Here is a 27871-nt window from a genome sequence, read left to right on the forward strand (position 1 = left end):
CGGGGCTCCTCGGACCTGCTCAGACGCTCTGGGTGCTGGGCCTAGGGAACGGAAGCAGAATTCCTCATTGAGACATCGCATGGCAACGCTGCCACAGAAAAAGGGAAGCTGTTGGCAGAGGACCCCTTGGGACTGCAGGGCCCGCGTCGCCATCTCCATCCATCTGCCCACAAGCCATTACCGCAGGGTCAATTAGTAGAATCTAAGGCCAAAAGGGACTATTCTGGTCATCTAATCTCCTTTCCTGCGTAACGGGCTAGATAATTCCACCCTGTGGTTCCTGCATCACGCCCCTAACTGCTGACTGAGCCAGAATGTGGTTTTTAGAAAGACACCTGGACTGGAGTTAGAGATTTCAGGTGATGGAGAATCCACCGCATTCCCCTAGTGAGCTGTTCCAATGGTTAATTATCCTCACTGTTAAAAAATTGCAGCCTGACATTGTCATTTGCCCTAGTTATGCCATTATTGTCTACATTAAAAAGCCCCCTGCTACCCAAAATCTTCTCTCCAGAGAGGTCCCTGTAGATCATGATAATAGGAAATACCGTTTTTTGCAATGCATCATTAACCTCTGGAACTCGCTACCTCAACATACTGTTACGGCCAAGAGATTAGCAGGCCTCAAAAAAAGGACTAGACAGTTCTATGGGTAATCAGAACATTGACATTTCCACTAGATAGGATACAAGTTTATAAGGGATATAAAACCCTTATGCTTCTAGGCATAATCCAACCGCCAAGTGGCAAGGGCAAAGAAGAACCTTTCCCTATCTGTTGCTGAATTTTTTGCATCTTCCGCCAGAGTATCTGGCAGTGGCCCCTGTCAAAGATTGTCCATTAGACGGACCAGTGGTCTGAGCCAGTTTGGCTGGTCCTCTGTGCCTGTCAACCCAGAGAAAGCTGTGACTTCAGTGTGACAATCCATCATTGCAGGTTGGATTCTGTGCGATTCTCCCACCCTTTTCCAACTGGAATCTGCAGATGTCCCCAGAGGCCCCTAGACTCACGACAGAGTAATAAGAGAAAGGGACTTACCACCTATCCCGGTAGAGCCAGCTGTCAATAGGAACCCAATGCACCATGTCACGCTGCTGGCTGAGCCTGTGACGAGTCTCCTCCACCAATGAGCTGTTATCTGTGCTCTTGGTTTTGGTATCTAAATCCCACCCACAGACCCCGGCCAGTTTCCGTTAATTAATGGAAACACCAGTGAACTCCAGGGGGTACATTGGCTCCCTGGGCGCTGACCTTTGATGGGGATGTAGCGTGACGTGAGAAGAGCTGAGCTGGCGTCTCCTTTTCACAGACGTGTCGGTCACATTCAGAATACAGTCAACCCGACTCCTTGGGTTGCGGTGTCTGGTCTCCGTGCTTCTGCACACATTTTTAATTCATTATTAGTAGTAGTCATAGTATCATAGTGCCCAGGAGCCCTCATCAGAGATCAGGACCCAATGGTGCTAGGGGCTGTACAAACCCGGAACAAAAAGGACAGTCCCTGCCTGACAGAGCTGACAGTCGATCAGACGAAGATGGACACAGACAGACCAACAAGATTTTAAATTGTCCCAACGGCCAGGCCTCTTGGTCGACTGAGGGACAGACCTATTGCACACTAAAGGCCAGCACAGAAAGGACCAGGCCTTAGACGGTCATATGGCATTCTGAGCTGGGCTGGCCATACCCTGGTAGTGTGTGGGCTAGGCAGGGACTGTCTTTTTGTTCCGTGTTTTTACAGTGCCAAGCCCAGTTGGGGTCCTGATCCGTGACTGGAGCTCCTACGTGCTACCATAATACAAATAATCAATCATGATAATAAGCATTGACCTTATAGATGATATACACTAGTGCAGTGGTTTTCAAACTGCGGGTCACGACCCAGTACTGGGTCACGGAATGGAAGGAGATGGGTCGTGGCGGCTCTGGTCAGCACCGCCAACTGAGCCATTAAAAGTCCCGTGGTTCCTACCTGTTCTGACACCACACTGCGCCCTGGAAGTGGCCAGCAGCAGGTCCGGCTCCTAGGCAGGGGGGCCATGGGGCTCCACGCACTGCCCCTGCCCCGAGAACCAGTTCTGCACTCCCATTGGCCAGTTTCTGGCCAATGGGAGCTGAGGGGGGCGGTGCCTGCGGGCGAGAGCCACTTGCACACCTCGGCCTAGGAGCTGGACCCGCTGCTGGCCGCTTCCGGGGCACAGTGTGGTCCATGGTGCCAGGACAGGCAGGGAGCCTGGCTTAGCACCCCCGCTGCGCCACTGACCAGGAGCCGCCCCAGGTAAGCCCACACCGCAATCCCCTGCCCCAGCCCTGAGCCCCCCCCAAAACCAGAGCCCCTTCCTCCACCCCAAACTCCTCATCCCCAGCCCCACCCCAGAGCGCGCACCCCCAGCCCAGAGCCCTGACCCCCCTGCACCCCAACCCCCTGCCCCATCCCAGAGCCTCCTCCCACACCCTGAGCCCCTCATTCCCGGCCCCACCCCACAGCCCTCACCCCCATGCCCCAACCCTCAGCCCTGAGCCCCTCCCACACCCCTCATCCCCAGCTCCTTTGGGTTGCGGGCATCAACAATTTTCTTCAATTGGGTCACCAGAAAAAAAGTTTGAAAACCACTGGCCTAGTGTATGTGAGATGGGGATGGAGGGGGATTGCTGGAGAGACGCCATCCTGCCATAACTCCCCCGCTTTGCTCAGGAGCAAGGCAAGGAGGTGCCTGCACAGGGAGCTGGATTTATGGCCACCAGCTTTTTTTGCCGGATTTGTTTTTTAACTGCCTGAAGCCCAGAAAGGGCCATCCGATAACTGAAAGCAGGCTGAGCAGTGGAGGCGTTTTACTATTGCAGGAAACCACGGCCGGAAACAGTCAGGGAGGTTTGCAACTTGGGTACAAGTCGTAGATTAAACTGTGTCAGACTCAGCAAAATTCAGCCTGCGTTGTGAAGCCCCTTTAATCAAATGCATGAAATGGGAGGATACGGAGACCAAATGGGCCAGCAAGCAGGATTGCAGGGGCAGGAGACCTGAGTTCGGAACATAGGAATTGCTGGACTGGATCAGACCAGGGGTCCAACTAGCCCAGTATGCTGTTACCAACAGTGGCTGATACTAGTTGTTTCAGAGGAAAGTGCAAGAAACCCTGAAGGAAACAATTATGGAGTAACTAGTCCCCCCGTTAAATTTACTTCCTGACCACTGATATTTAGGGAGTGGTTTAGGCCCTGACACATGTGGGTTTATATCCCTTCCAAAGTTTGTGTTTAATCTTGACTATTATAATACAACTATGGAAACTGTGGTATGCAGTGGTGTTGTTGCCATGTTGGTCCCAGGATATGGGAAATGTTTGTTATCTATATACATCTCTGGTCCTTTTCTGAATCCTGCTAAGCACTTGGCCGCAAAGATATTGTGCAGTAATGAGTTCTGTTCCTTACACTGCCACTTGCCTCACCGTGTGACCCAGAGCAACTCTCTTAGCTGCTGTGTACCTCAGTTTGCCTCTCTGTGAAATAGGCACAGCATTATTGTCCCCATCTTGCAACCATGTTGTGAGGCCTATATGGTGCTATGCATCTTCAGCTCCCCCCGATTGCTAAAATCAGGCCCTGATTTTTCAAGCTGCCTCTAAATGTTGGGTGGCAGTCGGGGCCTGAATTTCCAGAGGGGCTGAGAATCTCCACATGCCCAAAGTGTCTCAAGTCAAGCAACCAAAAACCAGAAGCACCCAAAATCAGTGGCCACTTTAGGACATGTTGGCCTTCATGTGTGAAGTCATAGAATCTCATTGGAGACCTCAGGAGGTCATCTAGTTCAACCCCCTGCTCAAGGCAGGACCAAGCCCCAATATTTGCCCCAGATCCCAAATGGCCCCCTCAAGGATTGAGCTCACAACCCTGGGTTTAGCAGGCCAATGCTCAAACCACTGAGCTATCCCTCCGGCCAAAGTTGCACTGAGAAAGGCCTCTCCCACACTTAATTAGGTCTGATCAAAACTGCAACCACATTTAGGTGGGCACGACAAACAGAAAGATCTCTGAGATATCTGTCATTTACAGCTATCTATAGCCAGCCACAGACCTCGGCATGGGAGAAAACTGCCAGCAACGGTGTATCGCTTCCTGACATCTAAACACAACAGGCTGGGCCAAATTCTGCTGTCTGTGACACTCGTGCAAATCAATCAGAGTCAGTGGGGTTGGATCCGTGATGCAGGGAGAAGTATGGAGCCTGTCATGAGGGCTGTTTATGTCTTCCTATTATTATTGTTGGCGATATTATTATTAGGATTTATGATTAACCTGGTCACAACAAATCCCAGTAATGTAGCTCTCACAGTGTGAGCTAGCCCTTTAAGATGGATGAGGTTCAGCATCACCTGTGCCAGGTGTAGCCTGCCTCCCCAGGTGAAGGGAATGGAGAGGGGCCGGGGCAAGGGAATGGGAGCGTGTGACTCAGCCCTAGGCCTGCTGAGGAATATAAGGCCAGTGGTAACTCTCTGGTGTGCTTGAGCAGAAGCTGCAGGGAGCCAGGCCAGGCCAGGCCAGGCCAGGCCAGGCCAGGCCAGGCCAGGCCAGGCCAGGCCAGGCCAGGCCAGGCCAGGCCAGGCCAGGCAGGAAGAGGGTTAGTGGAGCCAGCACTAAGAATGCTGCCCCAAGGGTGTGAGCCAGCTAGGTGGGTTGAGTTGTGGGGAGATTTGTGAGTGTTTGACTGCCACCTTAGTAAACCAGGCTCCTGGAAAGAGGAGGCGTGTTCAGCAGACACCAACAATAGGGTGATGGAGATGGGAGAATGGAGATGTGCCTGAAGCCACATGAGGAAGGCCTGCTGCAGCAGCTCCAGGGCTGGTGTTGCCTTGAGGAAAGGCGATGAGGGTGAAAGAGAAATAATCCCCTTGACTGTTCTCTTGTTAGTGCCTCTTGCTGAGTCTGGGCTTGGCCCTATAGACTCCCTGTGAGTGCCTGTTCTCATCCCAGGAAATGCAGCAGGGATGAGGGTGATATTGGTGAAGATGATGCCTGCCTTCCCCAGAGCTCAGCTGTGTCTCTCTGGAAAGCCAGTAATGCTGGGGGGCGGGGGGGGTATTTTCTTGCCCCATTGCTTTTGATTTTCCTACCCTCCCTGCTGGAACATTCCTCCTTGGGTGACCAGATAGCAAGTATGAAAAATCGGGACCGAGTGTGGGGGGTAATAGGCACCTAGAAAGAAAAATCCCCAAATAGCGGGACTGTCCCTATAAAATTTGGACATCTGGTGACTCTAATTCCTTCAGAGCCCTAGTGGGGATGATACCATGAGGGAGTACCACTGGTAAAACGCCACTGGCTACAGTGGCCCCGGGCCCTGGGGAAGGCAAACAAGCCCCAGCCTGGCCATGGGCTTGAGGCAAAGGCCAGGAATGACGTGTGATCGCACTTGAGCGCAAGGAGGGGCTGTTTGAAGGGGCAGGTGCTTAAGGAGGAGAGACATGGTGGCAGAGCAGTGAGAGCGACCCGGGGAGGGAGGTGGAGACATGAGGCTGGAGAAGGGGGAGCAAGAACAGGGATGCAGATGGGGGGGCCCCTGTAATGAGGCACGAGGAGCTAGTCTGAGGGGAGCTTTTGGTCCATCTCCAGACCGCTTCCCTCCACCTCTGTGTTTGCTTACCAGGAGGCAGTGCCCTTGGAAGCCTGACATGGCCACATACCGGACTTGCTGAGCCTTTTCCCAGCAGTGACCGGGGTGAGTGGGGTAGGGCTGGCTCGTTCCAGGGTAGAAACTCTCCCCTGCTTGCCAGGCTCCCAACCGACGGCCGCGGCTTGCAACTGCCATGGAACCTTCCTGCTAGGCCCCGTGAGGAACTGCCTCGCCCTTGCCCCTGCAGCCGCGTGCACGGCTCTGCCATAGCCCTGGCCTTGCAGGGTTTGCACCAATAGGGGCGTTGCTGTTATCAGCTATTGCCAGGCCTTGGAAAGGGGTCCCTTGGATCATAGAATCATAGAATCATAGAATATCAGGGTTGGAAGGGACCCCAGAAGGTCATCTAGTCCAACCCCCTGCTCAAAGCAGGACCAATTCCCAGTTAAATCATCCCAGCCAGGGCTTTGTCAAGCCTGACCTTAAAAACCTCTAAGGAAGGAGATTCTACCACCTCCCTAGGTAACGCATTCCAGTGTTTCACCACCCTCTTAGTGAAAAAGTTTTTCCTAATATCCAATCTAAACCTCCCCCACTGCAACTTGAGACCATTACTCCTCGTTCTGTCATCTGCTACCATTGAGAACAGTCTAGAGCCATCCTCTTTGGAACCCCCTTTCAGGTAGTTGAAAGCAGCTATCAAATCCCCCCTCATTCTTCTCTTCTGCAGGCTAAACAATCCCAGCTCCCTCAGCCTCTCCTCATAACTCATGTGTTCCAGTCCCCTAATCATTTTTGTTGCCCTTCGCTGGACTCTCTCCAATTTATCCACATCCTTCTTGAAGTGTGGGGCCCAAAACTGGACACAGTACTCCAGATGAGGCCTCACCAATGTCGAATAGAGGGGAACGATCACGTCCCTCGATCTGCTCGCTATGCCCCTACTTATACATCCCAAAATGCCATTGGCCTTCTTGGCAACAAGGGCACACTGCTGACTCATATCCAGCTTCTCGTCCACTGTCACCCCTAGGTCCTTTTCTGCAGAACTGCTGCCTAGCCATTCGGTCCCTAGTCTGTAGCTGTGCATTGGGTTCTTCCGTCCTAAGTGCAGGACCCTGCACTTATCCTTATTGAACCTCATCAGATTCCTTTTGGCCCAATCTTCCAATTGGTCTAGGTCCTTCTGTATCCTATCCCTCCCCTCCAGCGTATCTACCACTCCTCCCAGTTTAGTATCATCCGCAAATTTGCTGAGAGTGCAATCCACACCATCCTCCAGATCATTTATGAAGATATTGAATAAAACCGGCCCCAGGACCGACCCTTGGGGCACTCCACTTGATACCGGCTGCCAACTAGACATGGAGCCATTGATCACTACCCGTTGAGCCCGACAATTTAGCCAGCTTTCTACCCACCTTATAGTGCATTCATCCAGCCCATACTTCCTTAACTTGCTGACAAGAATACTATGGGAGACCGTGTCAAAAGCTTTGCTAAAGTCAAGAAACAATACATCCACTGCTTTCCCTTCATCCACAGAACCAGTAATCTCATCATAAAAGGCGATTAGATTAGTCAGGCATGACCTTCCCTTGGTGAATCCATGCTGGCTGTTCCTGATCACTTTCCTCTCATGCAAGTGCTTCAGGATTGATTCTTTGAGGACCTGCTCCATGATTTTTCCAGGGACTGAGGTGAGGCTGACTGGCCTGTAGTTCCCAGGATCTTCCTTCTTCCCTTTTTTAAAGATAACTTACCAAGGCCATTCTTTCTAACCAAGCGGCTTCCTTTAGCGCAAGGGGCAGTGACCCCTGCTTTTTAGAGCGTTTAGAGGTCCCTGGTTCACTCCTGGCCCTCCTGCTGACACAAGCCAGTCAGGGTAGATAGCTTGCGTGTATGGCTGAGTAGCATTTCAGGGGCATGCTCAGCAACTGGGCCCTATTCTGCACAAACAAGAGCAGCACTTTAAGCTAGAGAACTGAAATATCGGCTAAGGAGCTGGCTTCGCTGACCTGCTAACTACGTAGGGCCGGATTCTCCACTGCCTCTCCTTTGGACTCTATTGGCTGTAATACCTGGCCCTGTCACTTGTATCCGGGCAAAGGGGGCATACGTTGCTACCATTCTGCACTCCCTCTGCCCTAACATAAGTAACAGGGGGATCGGGCTCAGCATCTTACACTGGGCATGGTCGTGCTTCGTGTCAAGGGTCTGCTTACAAAAGCCTAATAAGGAATACTTCCTAGCTATTGTAGGGCCTTTCGTCAGTGGGTCTCAACGTACTTTACAAAAGTGGTCAATATCGTTATCCCCATTTTTGTGGAAGGGGAAACTGTGGCACACAAGATGGATAAATATGAGCATGTTACAGTCATGAATAGTACGTTATACAGGGTTATAAGCGCATCCGTCAAAGGTGGTGTAGGTGGTTATAAGCTGTCTATTGATCAATTGGACTGCGTAACAATTGATTAACCTCTCATTAAAACATCTAACACTTGAAGCTTTCTGAGCTCCTGATAAATAGAACATTAGTATACAGTGTGGGCTCATTTACATTTTGCTTCTGTTTTTTTTTCAGTTCACAAGTCAAATACAGTTGAATAGATATTGCTAAGAGGAGTCATTTCTCCCTGGAAGAGGGTTTTATTCAGGCTTAGTCATTTCACTTAGGTCTGTGTTCATGTTTACAGAAACCCCTCAGAACAGATGTTGAGAGGCTTGTTCTCCAGGTTTTCTTTTGGAAACCTGCACCACTCGGGCTTCAGCTGGGACCTGGTCTTCGCTCATCTAAGGAAGTGAGCTGGTAAGGTTATTAACTTGGAGGATAGTACTTGGCTGTGTGTTTAAAAGGGTAAATAATAACTAAAGTCTGAGGTCTCTTTCATCTCTATGGATCCCAGACTGTGCAATTTGAGATCTTTCATCCACCATTGAAATGCAGCCACTTCTGGTGTGGAACATGGTGACCATTTTGCCCTAGTAATAATGCACCATTTTTAGGAAGTAAAGTGTAGAATAATTTCTCTGATACCATGGGAGGGAGGTTAGGAAAATACTATTCTAGGCAGGAAAATGAGGAGAAATCAGGGTTCAGTAAATATCCTCTCCTTCTCAGCTGTCATTGAAACAGGATCACTCTTCTGGGTACAGGGAAGGGTCTGTGGCAGGCAGCTGCTTCTGTGTCCTTGTCTGTATTGCCCACGTTCTACTTAGAGGATGTCTACACTGGAGCTGGAAGCGAGCCTCCCAGCCCGGGCAGACAGGCTCCAAAGCTGCAGCAAGCCTTCCCTGAAGAGCCGCAGCAGATCCCTGAGGGGCCTGTATCCATTGGGAGCTGAGCCAAATCACAAGCCCCCAACTAAATCCCCGATCATGGTGCCCAGACCCCTCAATTACCAGGATTTTATTTGTTCAATAAATGGAACTTTTGCCCAACGCGCTGACAGCCTGGGCCTTTGCTCCCTGTGGCACTGCTGACTGACCCACCGACTGCTCAGCACCTTATCGTCCCTTATGCCTCTTTCCATCTGTGATCTGGTAGCTCTGGCTAGCAAGGCTCTGTCTCGCCTGCACTGACCCCCTCTCCCCCACCCCAGCAGCTGCTGAGTTTACTTGCAGCTGGATGGGTAGTTGATGACTGAGGGGAAGCTTGTCACATTTGTGAGGGGGGAGGAAACTCACGAACCTTTATGCAAAGTGCACCCCTACACACAGACACCCCCCCCCCATCTGCTCCCCCAGGCTCAGGAATTGCCACCTGCACACTTCAGTCCCGTCCTGCCCTTTCATCACGATTCATTCACTTTCTGCCCGTGCTTTGACACAGCCGCTCTGAGCTGGCAAGAGCCCCCTGATTCCGCTCGAAGGAGAGATCAGGTGATAAAGAATGGAAAAATAATGACACATTTGATCGGCGCTGTCAGATGGCAGTGAAGGCCTAAGCTTGCTCATATCCTGCTGGGGACTTTTTCTCTCTCTGTGGTTATTTGTCAAATGCTAATGAGCGGAAGCAATTAGCTCCCATTGCTGTGTGGGGAGGGAGGCAGGCCACCTGCATGGGGGGGGGAGGCGGCCTGGTGGGCATGGCTTAGTCGGCAGTTTGAAAGCACAATTCTCAGCCAAGAAAGCTTTGTATCTGAGCTGATTTTTGTGTGTGTATACATGGGTTGAGGCTTTAATGGTGAGGATCTCCTTGTTACAAGGATCAGAGTAACAGCCGTGTTAGTCTGTATTCGCAAAAAGAAAAGGAGGACTTGTGGCACCTTAGAGACTAACCAATTTATTTGAGCATGAGCTTTCGTGAGCTACGATGCAGTGAGCTGTAGCTCACGAAAGCTCATGCTCAAATAAATTGGTTAGTCTCTAAGGTGCCACAAGTCCTCCTTTTCTTGTTACAAGGAAGTTGTCTTCCATTCATAGAGCGCCTTTCATTTTACAAATGGATGTGCCAATTGTATGCCACAGGAATGAGTGGAATGCAGCCACCTCTGGGGTGGAATGTGGCAGCTGATTGGCAGGGCGGAGCAACGCTCCTATCAGCCGGAGGCTAAGGCAAGGACCGTTCTACGGCCAGGTAAATCTGGAGGGCAGTGTGAAGTCACCCAAGCTGGAGTTTGGCCAGTGCTGTGCTGCAAACAGTACCAGGGAGTCTTTAAAGACCCAGCAGTGGTCAGGACTGTCTGAGAAATAGCCACACAGCGTGCACCCACTGACTTGGTGGCAGTGTCCCTTCTTTGTGCTGACCCATCATGAACACCCCTTATTGTTGAGGGCTGCTGGCTGAGCAGGTTCCTATAGAGAGCTCCTTATGCTTTTACTTGTCTCCCTACCTAGCCAGGTATTCCTAGGCCCCCATCCATGTAGTATGGGAGACCCTGCTCAGTAGCACCCTCCTGTTCCTTTTCACAAATGCTCACTAGCTAATTGTCCCCTGTTATGAGGGGGAAGGGGAGGACAGCAGAGTCCACAGACATTAGCTTGATCTCTAAGGGGCTAAGCAGCAATGCAAATTTATTTGAGCATAAGCTTTCGTTCATCCGATGAAGTGAGCTGTAGCTCACGAAAGCTTATGCTCAAATAAATTGGTTAGTCTCTAAGGTGCCACAAGTCCTCCGTTCTTTTTGCGGATACAGACTAACACGGCTGTTACTCTGAAAGCAGCATTGCGTGAAACAGGAGAACTTATGTAACGTGGCTGCTTTCAGGCAGTCACTCTCTGCAGCGGTCAGTGACTGACCACAGAGTGGACCCAAACTTTTTCAATCGGATCCTGACTATTACCAAAAGTGTCTCCACTAAAGTTGCGACTGCAAAATACTGCCGTGGAGTAGCCATATAAGGTCCCTCTCCTGCAGCAGAATCGCCAGGCGATGGACCCTTTATCTCATGTAGGAACAGTAACCTAGGGGATCTCTTTGCAAAATTAAGCATGATTATCTCTCTTAGTATCATTGTCTGTATGACCAAGATAGTCGTTCCCCAGGGTTTTCATTCTGGGGCAAAGTCGTTGCATCTCAGTAAGTGGAGGGTTGGGATTCCTGGGCACAAAGGGAATCATGTCATGTGGCCTGGCCTTTGGCGTGTGATAGCGTATGGCCATTGCATTTCTAGAGCAGTGTTTTCCCTGAAGTGGTAGGATGACTTCTGTCTCGTGACCCAGTGGTGGGATGCTCCAGATAAAGCTGGCACTGTGTACTTGTGTGCAATGCAACCATAACCTCCTGGGCTGAGTGTCCAAGTGAGTGATGTTCCTCCAGTACAGAGCACTGGGCTCCCAGACAATGGCACGTACTGTGCAAAGGAGAGAGGCCTGACAGAGCAGAAATGAGGTGGAAGGATGGGCCAATGGTTAGGGTGCTAGGCTGGGAGGAGGGAGGCGGGGTGCAATTCCCAGCTTTGCCACAGACTTCCAGTGTGACCTTGGGCAAGTCACTGAGCCTCTTTGGATAAAGGAGGAAAACAGTGCTTCCCACTCACAGCACCACCATAAGGCACTCGGGTATCCTGGTAATGGGGGCCATGTAAGAGCATGAGAGAAATGAGAACTATCTTTCATCTCCCACACTGACCCCAGTTGTTCTGATCATGCATTTAACAAGCTCCTTCTCACACATGGCTGGAGGCATCGCTGCATGCTGAAGAGGCAGCCATCCTTTGCGGGAGACACTTTACACCGCAGCCTCTCACCGACATATATGCCTCATGCTTAAGCAACTGTTAGAAATGTGTGCTTCCAACCACAAAATGACCCCGCCAGAGACCTAATCCTCTGCATGTTACAAGAATTTGGAATATTTTTCTTGTTAAAAAGGGGGATCTTTAAATATCCTGGGGTTGATATTTAATCTTCTAGTTTAGTTTTTTTGTTCGTATGTAGCGCCTAGAGGCTCCAACTGAGATCTAGGTGCTGTATAAACACACAGCAAGGAGCAGTCCCTGCCCTGAAGAGCTTACAGTCAAAACAGATGGCAGAGGGACGTGCCAAGGAGGTCACAGGTGGTCAGTGTCAGCTGCCAATAGATTCAAGGTTTCCTGATTCCTAGTTTGCCAGCCTAGCCACCAGCGCACACCGCCTCTCCTAATGGGACGCTGATCTCAAGTTGCACTGCAGTGCAAATAATACAAAATAATAATAATGCCCCTTTTGTTAATTGCATTCTGTATTGTCCTCCCGGGTTGTGCTCAAACACATGAGCGATACTCGGCTCCTGTCAGCCACATCTTCACCAATCTCTCGGCAAAATGATGCCTCCTTAACTGAACCCTAAGATTTCTAATTCTAGTCAGTCCAGCAAAGGCCAATAGATCATCAGGCTTAAAACGTGTGATAGCTAGAGCTGTGCGAGAACTGTGGGAAATCATGCAGTTCCAGAAAAAAGAAATTGTTCCAAGCTGGACAGAAAAGCTGGAAATGCAATTTTTTTCCACAGACTGGAAATATCTTGGTATTTACTGGTAAGTGGGCTGGGAAGCTGGCCACCCACAGAGCCTGGGACCCTGCCCACCGGCTGGCTGGCTGGCCAGTGGGCTAGCAGGAAATCAGGCTGACTGGCCAGTCTACCCGGCCAGTCTACCCACCTAGTTTCCATTGAAAGTTTCACTGGAATCAACACGGTCACAGAATGTTTCCGTTCCACTGAATCGGCATTTTCCATTTGAAAACTGTTTGTATCAGAAAACTTTTGACCAGCTTGACTGAGAACCCTGAGCTGGCTTCAGTATTTTTGTCATGTCCCTTCTTAATCATCACCTCAATCTGTTTCAGTCCATGCCACCCTACCTCCAAGTCCGCAAACTCCTCCATTCTAGTTATCTTGCTAATCTCCCTATGGTCCATTCCCTTCGGTCTAACTGTATCTGTCCTCCATTCAGGTAGGACAGATTGGAGACTTTATCCCAAGTGCAGTCTGAGAGGAGCTTTACTCCGTGATCACACAATATCCTTACATTTCTGTCTTGTGTCCCTGTGTGATAGAAGCCAACGATCTACTAGCCTTATGTACCGCTGGGACATGTGAAGTTGGGTTTGTCAGTACAGTGGAGCTCCTCCTCTGTCCTTCACTGTATTAACTGCTCTATTTCACTGCAGGGGGGCTGGAACTGTTTGTATAGTGGGGGTGCTGAGAGCCGTTGAACAAACTGTAAACCCTGTATATGATGGAAACCACTTCAAGATGGGGTGCTCCCGCACCCCTCATTCCAGCACCTCTGCTTCACTGCCTTAAGAGCTACTTAGCTTGGATGTCTTCTCCAGATGCATCCCTTTCCACTCATGTTCAGTTTATTCCACCTCTAAATCCATTCACAGCATTTGTCAAGATTAACCCACCAAACAGTCAAGTGCAGTAGACTGACTCAGAGATGCACAAAGATGAGGACTGTCTTTTTGTGTTTGTGCTGTGTTTGGGTAGCCCCTAGCACAACTTGGTCTGGTGGAAATCCACAATCCTGCAAAGGGCAGCAGGAGGTCTAGGCCTTACTTGTGATGCAATAGCCTTGTGTGCTGGTCCTCTCAATTTTACCCATTTGACTTCTAGGAGCAGCTCATTTTAGGACACCTACTTCTGGCTCAGCCCAGTGGAAGTGCTTCTTTCCACTCGCAGGGGGATCCAAATGTGTGTAGCCATTGGCTGGAGAAGTCCATTTTTTTTGGTCGTCGTCCTAATGTGACAGGCAGATAGCATCTTTTGTCAGGAAAGGTCCCAGAGCACTTTGCAAGTTGTTTATATGGATCATTCACCCACCTCTGCAATGTAAAGTTCATGGAGCAGAATGGCTGTGATGTCCCTCGGAGTTGGGCTGCCCCAGCCCTTCTGCTCCTGTGACCTTCCACAAGTGCCTGGGGAAGGGAAGAATACATTCTCCAATTAAAACTGCAGGAGGGGATGTAGAGCAGGCAAACATAATTACCCAAGTTGGAATCTGGCCAGGACATCACAGTTAACATCTCTACTCTTGCAACATGTGCCAAGAGATCTCTAATGATCCCGAGTCGCAAGGCGTTTGTATCCCATTCGAAAGGGCAGTCAAGCGGATCCAGCACATCCAGGCATGACGATACCTTTTATTTAGATAGCTTGTTTGTCACTAAGCAGTGTGCAGTTCGCTTGTAGGAACGCAGATGGTTGAGTGGCTGGAATGGAAGCCATCGCTATCTGGGGCGAAAGCCAGTAGGGCCTGGGGTGCATTCATCAGTTCTCAAACAAAGACAAGTCTTCTTTGTATGAAATAAACCTTTTAAGAAGTTGCTCTTTTAAAAAGAAGTGGACACCTGGCCCCTGATGCAGCTGCCCCGGCAAAGGAAGGAGCAAGGCATCCTGATCCTGCTGTTATTTCAGTTGGTATCTCCATATCAGAAAAATGTCAACAAACTAGCAAAAATTCAGCGAGGAGCAGTAAAACTGCTAAAGGGCTGGCGGGACTGATTTATGAGTATAATTCTCAGGAACTAACTCTGCACATGGTGTGTTGGCCAAGCATGACTGGGGGGAAAACGTGATCGCCAACTCCAAGCGCCTGAAGAGCTTGATCACTCAGGAGAGAGAGGAGGCAGTTTATTAACCTGTTCCAAGGGGGTATTGGTAGGAATGGCCTGATATTAAGCAAAGGAAAATGTAGGCTAATTATCAGGAAACATTTCCATTTGAGCGTGGAACCGTCTTCCCCGAGGGAAGTGGTGGAAGTCCTATTACTTGAGTCATTTGAAACTGGACTAGAAAATATACTATAGGGAATAATCCCACATTGGCAGGCCATGGATGGGATGAGCTAATAGGACTTTCCCATATCTAATTTCTGCAATTCTGCGAGTTCCACTTGGGGAAAATGATTCTCCGGATTTCTCATCTTGGCCTGAGCGTAAGGTCAGGCTCAGCGACTGCTCTTTCGAAAACTCTGGAAAAGGTTTGATGGAGAAATGATCTGCTTCCATAGGTTGGAATTTGGTCGCCTTTTCTGCTGGCTGTTAAAGAGCTTGAACTGACATCCCTGAAGAATGAGCTCCTCTGCCCACACGCAGAATGGGAACAGTGGGGAGAGCAGCAAATACAAGCTTTTCTCACCCCTTTCCTAGAAGGCAGCTCAGGCCTGACCTACAAGTCCGTCACAAGTGGAGAAAACAGAGTTCAGTCTCAGTGGCCTGGTCAGTCCTAGCCTTTGCATGTTCTGTGCTGCTGGTCCCGGGTGTCTGGTTTGAGTTACTCCAGGCCCTTCCTTGCTAGGATATTTATTGACTTGGCTCCAGAATGGCAATCTTCCGAAGCCTTCCCCATGTCCTCGCTGCTTCGCATACTTGGCCCCCTAGGCAAACTCACTGCAACCTTTAGCACATTGTGTTTAGAGGCTAATGTCCCACTGGGACATCTGCTCATAACAGGTCCCAGCCCCATTCTACTGCTGCACAGAGGCTGCTGCTGAGGTCAGCTGCCAAGGGTTAACGTTCTCCCCAGAAAACCCTCAGACCTCTGTCATCTCCAGCCACACCCTTCTGCGGTGCCCAGCAATGTCCAGTTATCTCACCAATGTGCAGGCTGCTCCTTAGATCATCTGGTGGTAATCCATGAAAATGAACTCTCCTGGGGGAACATTATTGCTCAAGGAACTGGGTGTTTGCCACAGAGTCTTTCACCTCCAGGTCACGGGCTTGAAGCCAGTTCTGATGAGAAGTGATTGGCTATTCCAGGCTGACAGCTGTTTGGTAGCCCAGAGGGGAAATGCATGCAATTGTCTTGGTCTGATTCATAGTGGACTAGTGCCCCCATCACAATGATTAGGTTGACACAATGATCTAGTTGACCCCCAACCCCCCCCCCCCCCCCCCACACACACACACACAGCAGAGTCCAAGAACTGAATTGACTTGGGGGATTGAACTTGCCCTCTGAGGGAATCCTTCCAGGTCACAGTGAAGTGTGTTGCTTGGAGGACATGTGGAAGTTTGCCCTGCTACAGCCAAGTTGTTTTTTGTTTGTGCGTAGAGAGAGGACATTAGAGTAGGATTCTCAAAAGCACTCAGCATTGGCTTAACTCGGCGCCCAGTGAAGTCAATGTTAAAACTCCCACTGAGCACATCTGAAAATCTTTAGCCCTCTCTGGCAAGCCTCAGTCCAAAAGGAGGAAGCTGGACTGGGAGAGAGGGGGATGCGGTTCTCTATGACCATGGGGCCTTTAGCCAGTCTCTTGTCCATTCATGTGCCCGGGCAGTGTCCATTGAATCTGTTCTCAGAGCTCTGGACTTTGACCAGGGTTCTCTGCCCGGGGTCCCCCTCTGCAATGCTTGTTTTGATCCCGTGACCTGCACCCCCATGCCTATTTTGACATTTTGTCCTCCATAATCTGTTGCTTTTTGGACTCTATGGCCCCCTCCCTGATTTGAGGGCAGGTGGGCCAGTTATTTTGGTAGGCTCCACCCATCAACTCAGGGTTCAAGTGGGCTGGCACCTTTTGTCAAATGCCAAATTCACTTAAAAAACAAAGCACACTTTAAATAATTAATAATGATCAAATAGCCATGCTGGCATCTCACCTCTGCTTTCGTGTGTGTGTGTGTGGGTAGGTGATCACAATCTTCCCAGATAAGGAACAGGCCATATATGTGCACCGATACACACACAGTGTTCAGCTTCTCAGCTTTTTCCACACAAACATCTTGGGGGGAGAAGGGTGTAATGACTTTCACTGTGAAGTGTCATGGTGTTGAAATGAGAAATTCTTCTCAGTTTTCCATTTGCCCTAGTGACCCCTCAGAGGCTCCAGTCTGGTCTGCTGGAGAAACGTGCAATCAGAGGCGCTTTAAGCAGAACGACGGGAGGGAGAGGAGGCGGTTGATGGAGTAACAGAAAGGCAGGGAGAATGTGATGAATCTGTCTTTTTAAAAGTGACGCAACTGGCGTCATGCAAAGCTGGGGTGGATGAACCAGTCTGGATAGTCTCTTATGAGACATTGCCTTCATAGCCTCTTGAAGGACTTTGTCAACAACTTTTGGAAAGTCCAAATAACTGTATTCATTCATCAATTTTAAGATCTCATGGGACCTCACCGATCATCTAGTCTCACCGGCTGTCTAACAGAGACCAAAACCTTTCAGGGAGGGTAGAATTGGATCAAGGCCCACCATGTTCATTTCACACGTGCCACCAGATGTTCATTCTGGACCAGTATAGGATTTGAACCCATGCTCACAGCTGAATGGCACCATCCCTGTACCCCACCTGATGAGTCGTTCCTCTCCCCTCTCCTGCTCTTTGTCATCTCGTTCTTCATCCACAATGATTTTGCCACACGCAAAACATTTCTAAGCACTTTGAAATGGTACATTTTTGGCTGAATAATCATTGGTGCTAATTCTCCTGAAAAGTCGAGATTCGTTCACATTTTTCACTAGTGCCCAGCTTGTGGATAGTATAGCTCCAGGAATCCACGAGCTCAGTTGTTTTACCATGCAGCCTACCGAGTTTTGCTTACCCCGAAAGCTGTCTGAATTGGGATCGTTCCAGGAGCCCCTGGAAGAATCCAGCTCATCCTGTAGAATCCATCTCACGACTGGGCCTTGTGGAATTCTTCGAGCAGCCTACCAAGTCTCAGTGTAGATGAAATGGAAGGTGCAAAGTTCTGCTTTGGTTTTAACCCTTGTGACTGAAGGATTTTTCAATGTGCATCAAGGGGAGTGTTAAAATTCCTCTCCTCCTCTTTGTGAAATCTCGCTGTATTTCAGTGCTCCTGGCTGGAGAGCCCTGGAAGGAGCTAGAGAAGAGGGGCCCTTGAGAGCCAGGGGCTCCTTTCCCATTGACTGACAGACTTGCGGTAGATTTTACCTGATACAACGGGAAATTTGTATTTCAGAAACATTCATTCACTGTTTTTCTTGCTGCCTGACAGGTCTGTGTCATGTGGCTGTGTGCTACCTGAGAGGCAGGTGATGTGATTACTCATTCTGCAAAGCCCTTTGGGGTCCTTCAGGATAAAAGGTGCATTTATTTATATAGCAAGAGAGAATAGTAATAATACACTGGGATAGAAAAGACCGGCACTGCCCCAAGGGGCTGCTCCTACTTGCATCCGGCCTGGCCTGTTTATACATAATTATCCCTGCTAAACTAACCCGGTAACAAATTCTACTAAGCCTGTAAACCATCCCCGCTTCCCTTGAGCTCCAGCTTAACCATGTAGTTGCAGTCCACCTGCATCCTAGCAATTGCAAGATCAGGGGTGTAGGTCATGTTACAGCTTGGCACAGCCTTGCATGCATCTGCACTTAATTCTGCTTCCCACTCACACAGCTCTTCCCCCTACTCCTGAGCAATGTACAGCCCTCTACCAGCAGAGTGCCAATGTGGACGTAGAAGTACCAGTATAAGCAGTTTTCCAACAACAATCTCCCAGTGCAACTGTCTCGTCAGCATTGCACTGCCTGGTAAAGGCTTTGAACTCTGCTCCCCAGGGGTGTCAGTGCCCAGAAATACATGTGTAATACTGACAGACCCCAGTCGTCGGCCAACAGGCTTGAACCTGGGGCCGCTGGAGCTTAGTGCCTCAGTCTCTATTGCATGAGCTAAAAGCCACGTGGCTCTTAGCCAAAGTTGTAGCAGACTTATTAATCTCTAGATCAGTTGTTCTCAACCAGAGATATACGTACCCCTGGGGGTACGCAGAGGTCCTCCAGGGGGTACATCAACTCATTTAGGGATTTCCCTCATTTTACAAGAGGCTACATAAAAAGCACTAGCCAAGTCAGTACAAACTAAAATTTCATACAGACAGTGACGTATTTATACTGCTCTAGATACTATACACTAAAGTGTAAGTACAATATTTATATTCCAGCTGATTTATTTTATAATTGTGGTAAATGAGAGAGTTGGCAATTTCTCAGTACTAGTGTGCTGAGACACTTGTGTATTTTTGTGTCGGATTGTGTAAGCAAGTCGTTTGAGTGAGGTGAGACGTGGAGGTCCGCAAGACAAATCAGACTCCTGAAAAGGGTACAGGGGTCCGGAAAGGTGGAGAGCTACTGCTGTAGACCAGGGGTGGCCAACCTGAGCCGCATGTGGTTTCGGAGCCCCAGGTTGGCCACCCCTGCTCTAGATCAGGGGTCTCAAACACATGGTGCACAGGATTATTTCCTGCAGGCTGCCAAGCTCCCCTCCTGCCCTTCCCCCAGCGCACCGTGTCCCCACTCCTCTGCCTACCTCCAGGTGCTTCCCGTCGCCAAACTGCTGTTTGGCGGCTCTCAGCGCTTTCCAGGGAGGAGGTGGAGAAGAGGTGAGGATTTGGGGAAGGGGTTGGAATAGGGGAAGGGAAGGGATGGAAGTTGCAGTGGGGGAGGTTTAGATTGGATATTAGGAAAAACTTTTTCACTAAGAGGGTGGTGAAACACTGGAATGCGTTACCTAGGGAGGTGGTAGAATCTCCTTCCTTAGAGGTTTTTAAGGTCAGGCTTGACAAAGCCCTGGCTGGGATGATTTAACTGGGAATTGGTCCTGCTTCGAGCAGGGGGTTGGACTAGATGACCTTCTGGGGTCCCTTCCAACCCTGATATTCTATGATTCTATGGGAATAGGTGGGGCCTCATGGAAGGCATGGAGCAGGGGAGGGACTTGAGGCAGGATGTCAGTGATGCGGCCCTCGGGCCAATGTACTAGTCCTCATGTGGCCCCCCTGGTGATTTGAGTTTGAGATCCCTGCTCTAGATGGTCTAGGTGCCACTCGAGAGGGACAGAGCACCACATCCAGCAGGCATGGGGTTACACAAGCCTCCCATTTTAGAAGCTCAGTGTGTTGCTGGCAGATATATCTGTTACCAGCTCTATAGGCACTGGAATTTGGGGTGCTCCTGCACCCCTTGGCTTGAAGTGGTTTCCATCATATACGGGGTTTACAGTTTGGTTCAATGGCTTTCAGCACACACACACACCGCCGCCTTATACAAATTGTTCCAGCCCCCCTGCACTCCAGCTGCTTTGCACTGCCCCAGCAGTTATAAATCCATTTGAGCCGGTCAATTCCCCAGGCTGATGGCTCCTTTGTGTCAGCAGAGCACTGTAAAGCCGCCAGCGCATACTGCTGAACGTGACCCTGATTAGTTATGAACCCAAAGAACTCTCCTGCACCTGGTCTGGTGCTTGAAGGATAGGCCTCTCCTAGAGAAATATACATTTAGGCATTTACAGGAAGATTTTTCGAAGGACCTAAGGGTATATCTATGCTACCAAAAAATTGTGCAGCAGGGAGTCTCAGAGCCCAGGTCAACTGACTCGGGCTTGCACTACAGGGTTAAAAATAGTGGCGTAGACCGGGGGTGGCCAACCTGTGGGTCCGGAGCCACATGCGGCTCTTCAGAGGTTAAGATGCGGCTCCTTGTCTAGGCACCGACTCCGGGGCTGGAGCTACAGACGGTAACTTTCCAATGTGCCGGGGGGTGCTCCCTGCTCAACCCCTGGCTCTGCCTCCGGCCCTGCCCCCACTCCACCACTTCCCGCTCCCTCCTCTGACCCTACTGTGGCCTTGGTCTTCCCCTTTCGAGCCTCCTGCACGCCACGAAACAGATGATCAGGAGGTGCGGGGAGGAAGGGGGAGGTGCTGATCAGCAGGGCTGTCAGTGCATGGGAAGCACTGGGAGCGGGAGAGGTGCTGATGGGGGGGCTGCCAATGTGTTACTGTGGCTCTTTGGCAATGTACATTGGTAAATTCTAGTCTCCTTCCCGGGGTGGCCAATCTGAGCCTGGTGTAGACTTTCCCAATTTGGACTGGAGCCTGGACTATGAAATCCAGGCTCTAAGACTCTCTGTTGTGTTTTTGTTGTATTGTAGACATACCGTAAGCAAACTAGGCACCTGAATCCCACTGAAAGGCAATGGGCCCCTAATTCCCTTCAGCTCATTTGAAATCCCAGCCAGTTGTGAGTGGAACTGGATGAAAAATGGTTTTCCTGTCCTGCGAAAAGTTTCAATCTATCGGAAAAACTTTCCCAACCTGAACTGGGACAAAAAGGCCCAATTTCAAAAATGTCAGCGAACCAAAATCGTGGGGGGTGCGGGAACGTTCAGGTTCATTGAAACGTTTCATTTCAGAGTGAGAGACACAAGGTGGGTGAGGTAATGTCTCACCGACAGAAGTTGGTCCAATAAAAAGTACTGTCTCCCGCACCTTGTCTGTCTTAGCCTGGGACCAACACCACTCCAGCTCCACCGAAGAACATCAGAACGGCCACCCTGGGTCAGCCAGAGGTCCACCTCGCCCAGTGTCCTGTCTTCCGACGGTGGCCAGTGCCAGGTGCCCCAGAGGGAATGAACAGAACAGGGAATCATCAAGTGATCCATCCCCTGACACCCCGCTCCCAGCTTCTGGCAAACAGAAGTCATTTCAATTTTGACCATTTTTTATTTTTTAAAGTGTTAGTTTAGTTTTTAATTTTGAAAGGAAAAGCCATTTTAAACTGGAACTCTAGAAATTTTTGTTTATAAATGTTGAAACCTTGTGTTTTGACCATTGGGAAACTCTTTCTTTCTTTTTGCCTTTTTTTTTTCGAGCAGAAAAATTAGTTGAAACTGGCCCTTTTCCGCAAAAGGTTTCCAATTCAACTCACTGGCGTTTGTCGACCAAAAAACCACTGTTTTGAGAAAGGCCCAGCCAAGTCTATCTGGGAGTGCTCAGCAACCTTGAAAATCAGGCCAATGATTTAGGTGCCCTAACGTGAATGGAAGGACAGGATGGTCACAAAGCCTATGGGAGTTAGGCACCCAGTCCTACTGAAATTGAATAGGAGTTGAATCGGATCTCTTGAAAAATCCTACGCTAGTTGCCTAACATTTGGGGGCTGGGTTTGCAAACAGTGATGCCAGCTTAAGAACAATTAAAGACAGCAGTGAATGTAGGGCTTGACTTTCATTTACACCTTAAGGGGCCTTAATATAAATAAGAATCACACTTCCTGTGCTCAGTCTGCTTTGAAATACTGAGGCTGGTTGTGAGTTACAGAGCAGTGGGGGATGGGCAGTGCACCGAGGAAAGACCTAAAAAGCTTCCATTTTTTTGGTTACGGTTCTAATTGGGGCAAATGAAATAGCAAGCCAGCCCAGACCGAATGATCATCTGGGACTAACAGCAAAAACCGATCAGTTGAGCCGACCGATGTGTCTCCTTGACGAGCCTTAAGTCATACGCTTAATTTATAGTTGATGCACCACTGTATCGGCAGCCCATACAAGTAGTGCAAGATTTGACTAATATTCACATCCGTAGCGAGTGATTGTCAAATGCCTGCTGGACGTGATGCAGGCTGGGACCCCGGTCGGCAGATCCACAGCTGGTGGGAAGGGCTGATTTGCCACATCCGTCTCGTTGCCCTGTGAGTCTGGAGGACAGCATGCCACTAACGCAGTTTTCTAAGCAGAAGGGTTTTTTCCCCTTTCTTGTTAATATCCAAAGATGCGTGTAAAACTCCCATTAACGCACATGCTTAAAAGACCCGTTCATGGGCTCTCTCCTTTTCAGCGGGTAGCATTAAGACACCAGGGGATAAAGATTCAAACTTCGTCAGCTCTGCTGCACTGGTAAAACACCATAGGCGCTGACGTGCAAACGGATGTTTGCGTGAGACCAGCATGCATTTTGTGCAAAGCCGGTGACTCCATGAAAATGGATGTTGGTGTACACTGGTCACTATTTCTTGTGTGAAAGGGTCCGTTCTGAGTGTGCAAATGCACGAGTGATTTTTTGCAGGCGAGGCCCAGTGGTCGTGGAAGTGGCTTGGATGTTGAATTTTGAAATATTGAGTCCTTAACATCCGCTGCATGGCAAAGGCTGAGCAACAAACATTTTTAGCCCTGATTCAGGGAAACAATTAAGCACGTGCTTGCACCCCAGGAAGCCAATCTTACGTGCTGCCTTGAATGGGGATGCTTTCCTATCCACGTTGGCCATCGCTAAGTCCTAGACACAGCTGCTTGTGGACTAAATTCCCATTGCCAATCTGCCCTTTTGCTGCATGTTCTGCACGTACCCAGGGTATATCTACACACAGAGCTGGGGATGTGATTTGCAGCTCGAGGAGACCTGCCGGTGCTAGCTCTCGTCGAACCAATGGGTAGCCACAGCTTCACAAGCAGCGGGAGAGGCTAGCCCTGCTGAGTACGTACCTATGGTCTAGGATGGGGTATCCCAGAGGAATCTCAGATTCCCCCATAGATCCTACCTCCTGTACTGCAAACCACACCCTAGCAGGGAGGATCCCTCTGTGCCCAGACAGCCGACACAGCAGCCTTACCCAGTGGATCTCGGGGCTACTTTGAAATAGTAAAATGCTTTGTGATATTTAATGGTCTGACAGACAAATAACCAGCCTGTCGTACTGCCCAGAAATGACAGCCACTTACGACCCCGTTCCACCCCAGCAGCTAACTGGCGGAAACCCATTAAAAATGGTGGGGATCTTCGAGGACCTAACATTGAGGCTGCTTCTGTTCCGTCTCGTGGGCCCATGCACAGATTGAGGATTGGGCTGTGATTGTTAGACCTCAAAGCTACGTCCCCCCCTGGACTGGGTCAGTACTGGACTGGGAGACTTTTAAGGGACATCGGGCTCGTCATGAACTGGCATTTCCAGTTCACTAGGCACCACTGTTCCCTTTGGATCAGCAGCGAAGCCATGCTCCTCTGGGGCAGTAGGGACACTAGGGGTGTGGACTTTCAGAAAGGGCTTATGGCCCGGGCCATCCTGTGTGGTTATCAAAGATCCATGGCGCTTCCTGCATAAACAGGGGTGTTTAACCACCGTGTATGTGGCAAAATATCCGCTTGGATAAGAACTTTTTTTTTCTGCCTCATTCAGTGGCTGACTTTTGTTCTCTGTTAAGAACGGTTGCTGTTTCACCCCAGAGAGGGCTGCATTTCGTTGGTAGATGAAGCAATCCCAGTGCCAGTGTGTGAGATAAAAGGCATTGAAAGATCAGTCTCACTAGACAATTTATCTTAGGGACTTAGCTGGTCTACATCACTTCACTATCCAAGCACCTCTCAATCTTTAATATGTTTATTTTCACAGCACCCCTCTGAGGTAAAGCAGGGCTGTTCTCCACATTTTTCAGAGGAGAACCAAGACACAGAGAGACCACATGTCTTATATAAGGTCACACAGGACGTTTGGGGTACAGCAGGGAATTGGACCCTGGTCTCCCAAGAACTAGGCTGATGCTCTAACCACTGGTCCATCCTTCTTCTTTAGGACCTGTCCTTTCCAGGAGAGCATCTTGCTTTCCTTCTTTTCTCCCGCTGCAGTTAATGAATAAGTGACATGAACCTCGTTCTCCGCTCCCCCGCCCCCCCTACCAGCTGCTTGTATCTACAGTAGAACCTCAGAGTTACAAACACCAGAGTTGCAAACTGACTGGTCAACCACACCCCTCGTTTGGAACCGGAAGTGCACAGTCAGGCAGCAAAAAAAAAAAAAGCCAGTATGGTGCTGTGTAAATGTAAACTACCGAAAAAAACAAGGGAAAGCAGCATTTTAATTCTGCGTAGTAAAGTTTCAAAGCTGAATTAAGCCAGCATTCAGTTGTAAACATTTGTAAACTAATTGGGGGGAGAGCTAGCTCAGTGGTTTGAGCATTGGCCTGCTAAACCCAGCGTTGTGAGTTCAATCCTTGACAGGGCCATTTAGGGATCTGGGGTAAAAATTGGGGATTGGTCCCCCTTTGAGTAGGGGGTTGGGCTAGATGACCTCCTGAGGTCCCTGCCAACCCTGAGATTCTATGAAAGAACAACCATAAGTTTTTGTTCAGTTACAAACAATTCAGAGTTCTGAACAGCCTCCGTTCCCGAGGTGTTCATAACTCTGAGATCTCTACTGTACTTGTTTGTAGTCTAATATTTCGACCATAATCTCTTTAGGTCAGGGCCCAACATTTCCTTCTAGGGATGTACGGTGCCTAGCAAATTGGTCCTCGGACAGGGCCTAGGGATGGTAGTGTAATAGAAATGAAATCATTGGTGATCATTAGCCGGGATGAGCTAAATTTAAAAATACAGATTAATCACTGAGAGGCAGAGAGAACGATCCCGAACAGCCAAATAGAATAGCATGCAGCAGAAGCCATAATGCTGACCCTGTGTGTCGCAGTCTGTCTATTGCTTCGTTATGGTAGCTGGGATTAACAACGGTTCATAGGAAAGCAGGTGATCTACAGCATACGTAGAATTTCAAGTTATTTCATATTGATTCCACGCATTCTGTCTAGAAAGCCACACCTCAGTGGCCCCACGACTGGTGTCCTGCAACATGCTTACAGATTTCTTCACCTAGATGGATAGCAGCAAATACAAGCTTCCCTCCCCCCTGCCCCCGGTAAAATGGTTCAACTCTGACCTACAAGGCCCTCATTCGGGGTGAAAAATGGTTCAGTCTCACTGGCCTGGCCAGTCCCTGATCTCTTTGCTTCCTGTTCTGCTGGCCCCATGTGGCCAAGGTTTGTGTTAGTCAAGACCCATCCTTGCTAAGATATTTATTGCCATTCTTGAGCCAAGTCAATCTTCCCAAACCTTTGCCACTTCGGTGCTGCCTGCCGTACTTGGTACCCGGTGCAAAACGTGACGTGGCCCTTAACCCGTGTCCCACACACATCACGTTTACAGGCTAATTTCCCAGTGGGACATCTGCTCGTAACAGGTCCCAGCCCCATTCTACAGCTGCACAGAGGCTGCAGCAGAGATAGGTAACGAAGGGTTAACATTCTCCCCAGAATACCCAGGCGTTGGCCAATTAAAGGACAAATGTGCCCAGGGTATTGGTTAAAAGACAGGTGCCCAAGGACAGCAGGGACCTTGTCACGTTGCATCTCCTAATTATGGTCTTGGTGGAAAATAACCTTTATAAAATCTCATAAAATCCACTTTACAAATTAACACTTAATGCACTTGTGGCTTCATGCCTATTTGTTTATGAAAGTGTGTATTCAGTTTTGGTGCCAAATCATTTTACAGGAATATCAGCATGGCATACAGGAAGCTGTGCCACTCCCCGACGCGAGTGGAGAAAGGATAATGAATGGAAAAAATACAGAAATCAGACAGGGTTGACACAAACCTGCTGAGATCATCTAGTCCCATCCCCCTGCCAAGATAGGTGCCTTCCCTGTGATCTTTTCTCCAGTTCTTTTTCCTGATCTACTTATAACTGACCCACGTTGATGGGGTTTCCACCGCTTCCCTTGGGAGCTTATTCCACGGTCAAACAAATCTGACTATTAAGAAAGGTTTCCGGAAACTGAACCTCAAATTTCTTTTGTTCCGTTTTGTCCCATTACCAAGCTCGAATTGATGGGATTTTGCGATGTTGCCTGTGTTCACTAGACAAGTGCAGAGCAAGAAGAGATGCGATGACAAAGAAATTAAGGGAAATGGATGAAAAATTGCCAACAGCCTGTCTTGCGGAGTATAGTTTATGTCGATATTTGTAAGTGGAGAGCCTAGGAAGGCCCCCTCTTTATTTAAAGGTGTTTGTGAATAGGTGTCAGGGAATCTCAGCCAGGCTCTCCCTCCCATATTGCTAACTGGGATGAGGAGTTCTGGCTAGATCCCAATTCGATGGGAGAAAAGGCTCTGGAGGCAAGTCCTGGTATGGAAAAGTTTGAGTACCACTGGCTAACAGGATGTCAGGCCATGTTAATCACTACCCCAAGATGGCTAACTCCCCACTGTTTTGAAAAGAAAACTCAGGGACCCTGAAACACTCTAACCTTCTTCCAGTTTTGTTCTGCTGTAATGCTCCTGAAATCAACAGAGTAATCCTAGGGTAAAACTGGAGCCATGCAGCGGTGAATCAGGCTCAGTGCATTTAACAGGCCCCCAGTGCTCGGAGGACGTGTAGACAGACATAAGAGAAGGGAGAGTAGCAGCAGGGTCGCAATAACCCTGGAGCTGCGCACCGTAGCTTACCTGGCTTTGAGGATGGGGCGAGGGTCTCGGCTGGATTTCTTTACATCAAATACGTAGAAAGAAAGTGAACAACATTCCTGGGCATAAAAGCAACGTGATGGTTTCAGAGCAAAAGGGAAACGGGCCAGGTCCCAACCCCTGTGCGGACTGACATTCACAAACCCCCGCCTATAGGTTTCTTTGAAATGTGACCTATTTCCTTGTCGCAAAGACAGGAAAGGAAAGAAGAGAGAAGCTCTGCAGCTCTCAAGGGGTACAGAGTTCTGAGAACAAGCCCGACATGGCTGCATAACTGTCTGTTATGGAGGAAAACAAAATCAAATGAAGAAACTGATGTGCCCTGCCTGGAGAGCAAAGTTTATCCACGGAGCAGATGTCATCTGGGAAATGAGCCCTTTGGCACAAATGCACCTCGCTAACATGCCACAGCCCCTCACTTGGAAATCACTGGGAGGTAGAGCACAGCCGAGTCTCCAGAGGGAATCTGTGTCTGGCCACTCCACTGAGACCGCCAAGAAAGGGCCATTTGCACTGCCCTGCTAATGGCTTTTTGGGATGGGGACACCTGTCCACTAAGAGCTGGGCTGAGATCCACCAAACCCATTTCACGCTAAACAGCCTCGGATGGGAAGGACTCAGGGTTAGCCCTGCGCTGGCTGTAAATCCCTGTCCGAGAGGGGAAAAGATCCACATCCCATTACCCAGCCAGCCATCTCTATGCTATTTGTCAGCAGGCAGACCTTGCCTCCTTCTGAGAAAAGCTATCGAAGTATCTGTGTACCTTCACAGGGCAGTAGCAGTAATAACAGTAGCTCATTGCG

The 27871-nt window shown here is 49.4% G+C and overlaps 1 long non-coding RNA gene across 1 annotated transcript; it reads right to left on the bottom strand.

The window, feature by feature from the left end:
• Window positions 1-7: 7 nt before the first annotated feature.
• On the bottom strand, window positions 8-27188 carry LOC140903168 (uncharacterized). The gene is made up of 3 exons (XR_012156173.1): window positions 27051-27188; window positions 1252-1377; window positions 8-41 (listed from the first exon to the last, which is right to left on the bottom strand). It is a non-coding gene; the product is annotated as an uncharacterized LOC140903168 (long non-coding RNA).
• Window positions 27189-27871: the final 683 nt, after the last annotated feature.

Source organism: Lepidochelys kempii, chromosome 25 (assembly GCF_965140285.1).
Source record: "Lepidochelys kempii isolate rLepKem1 chromosome 25, rLepKem1.hap1, whole genome shotgun sequence".
Lineage (NCBI taxonomy): Eukaryota > Metazoa > Chordata > Testudines > Cheloniidae > Lepidochelys > Lepidochelys kempii.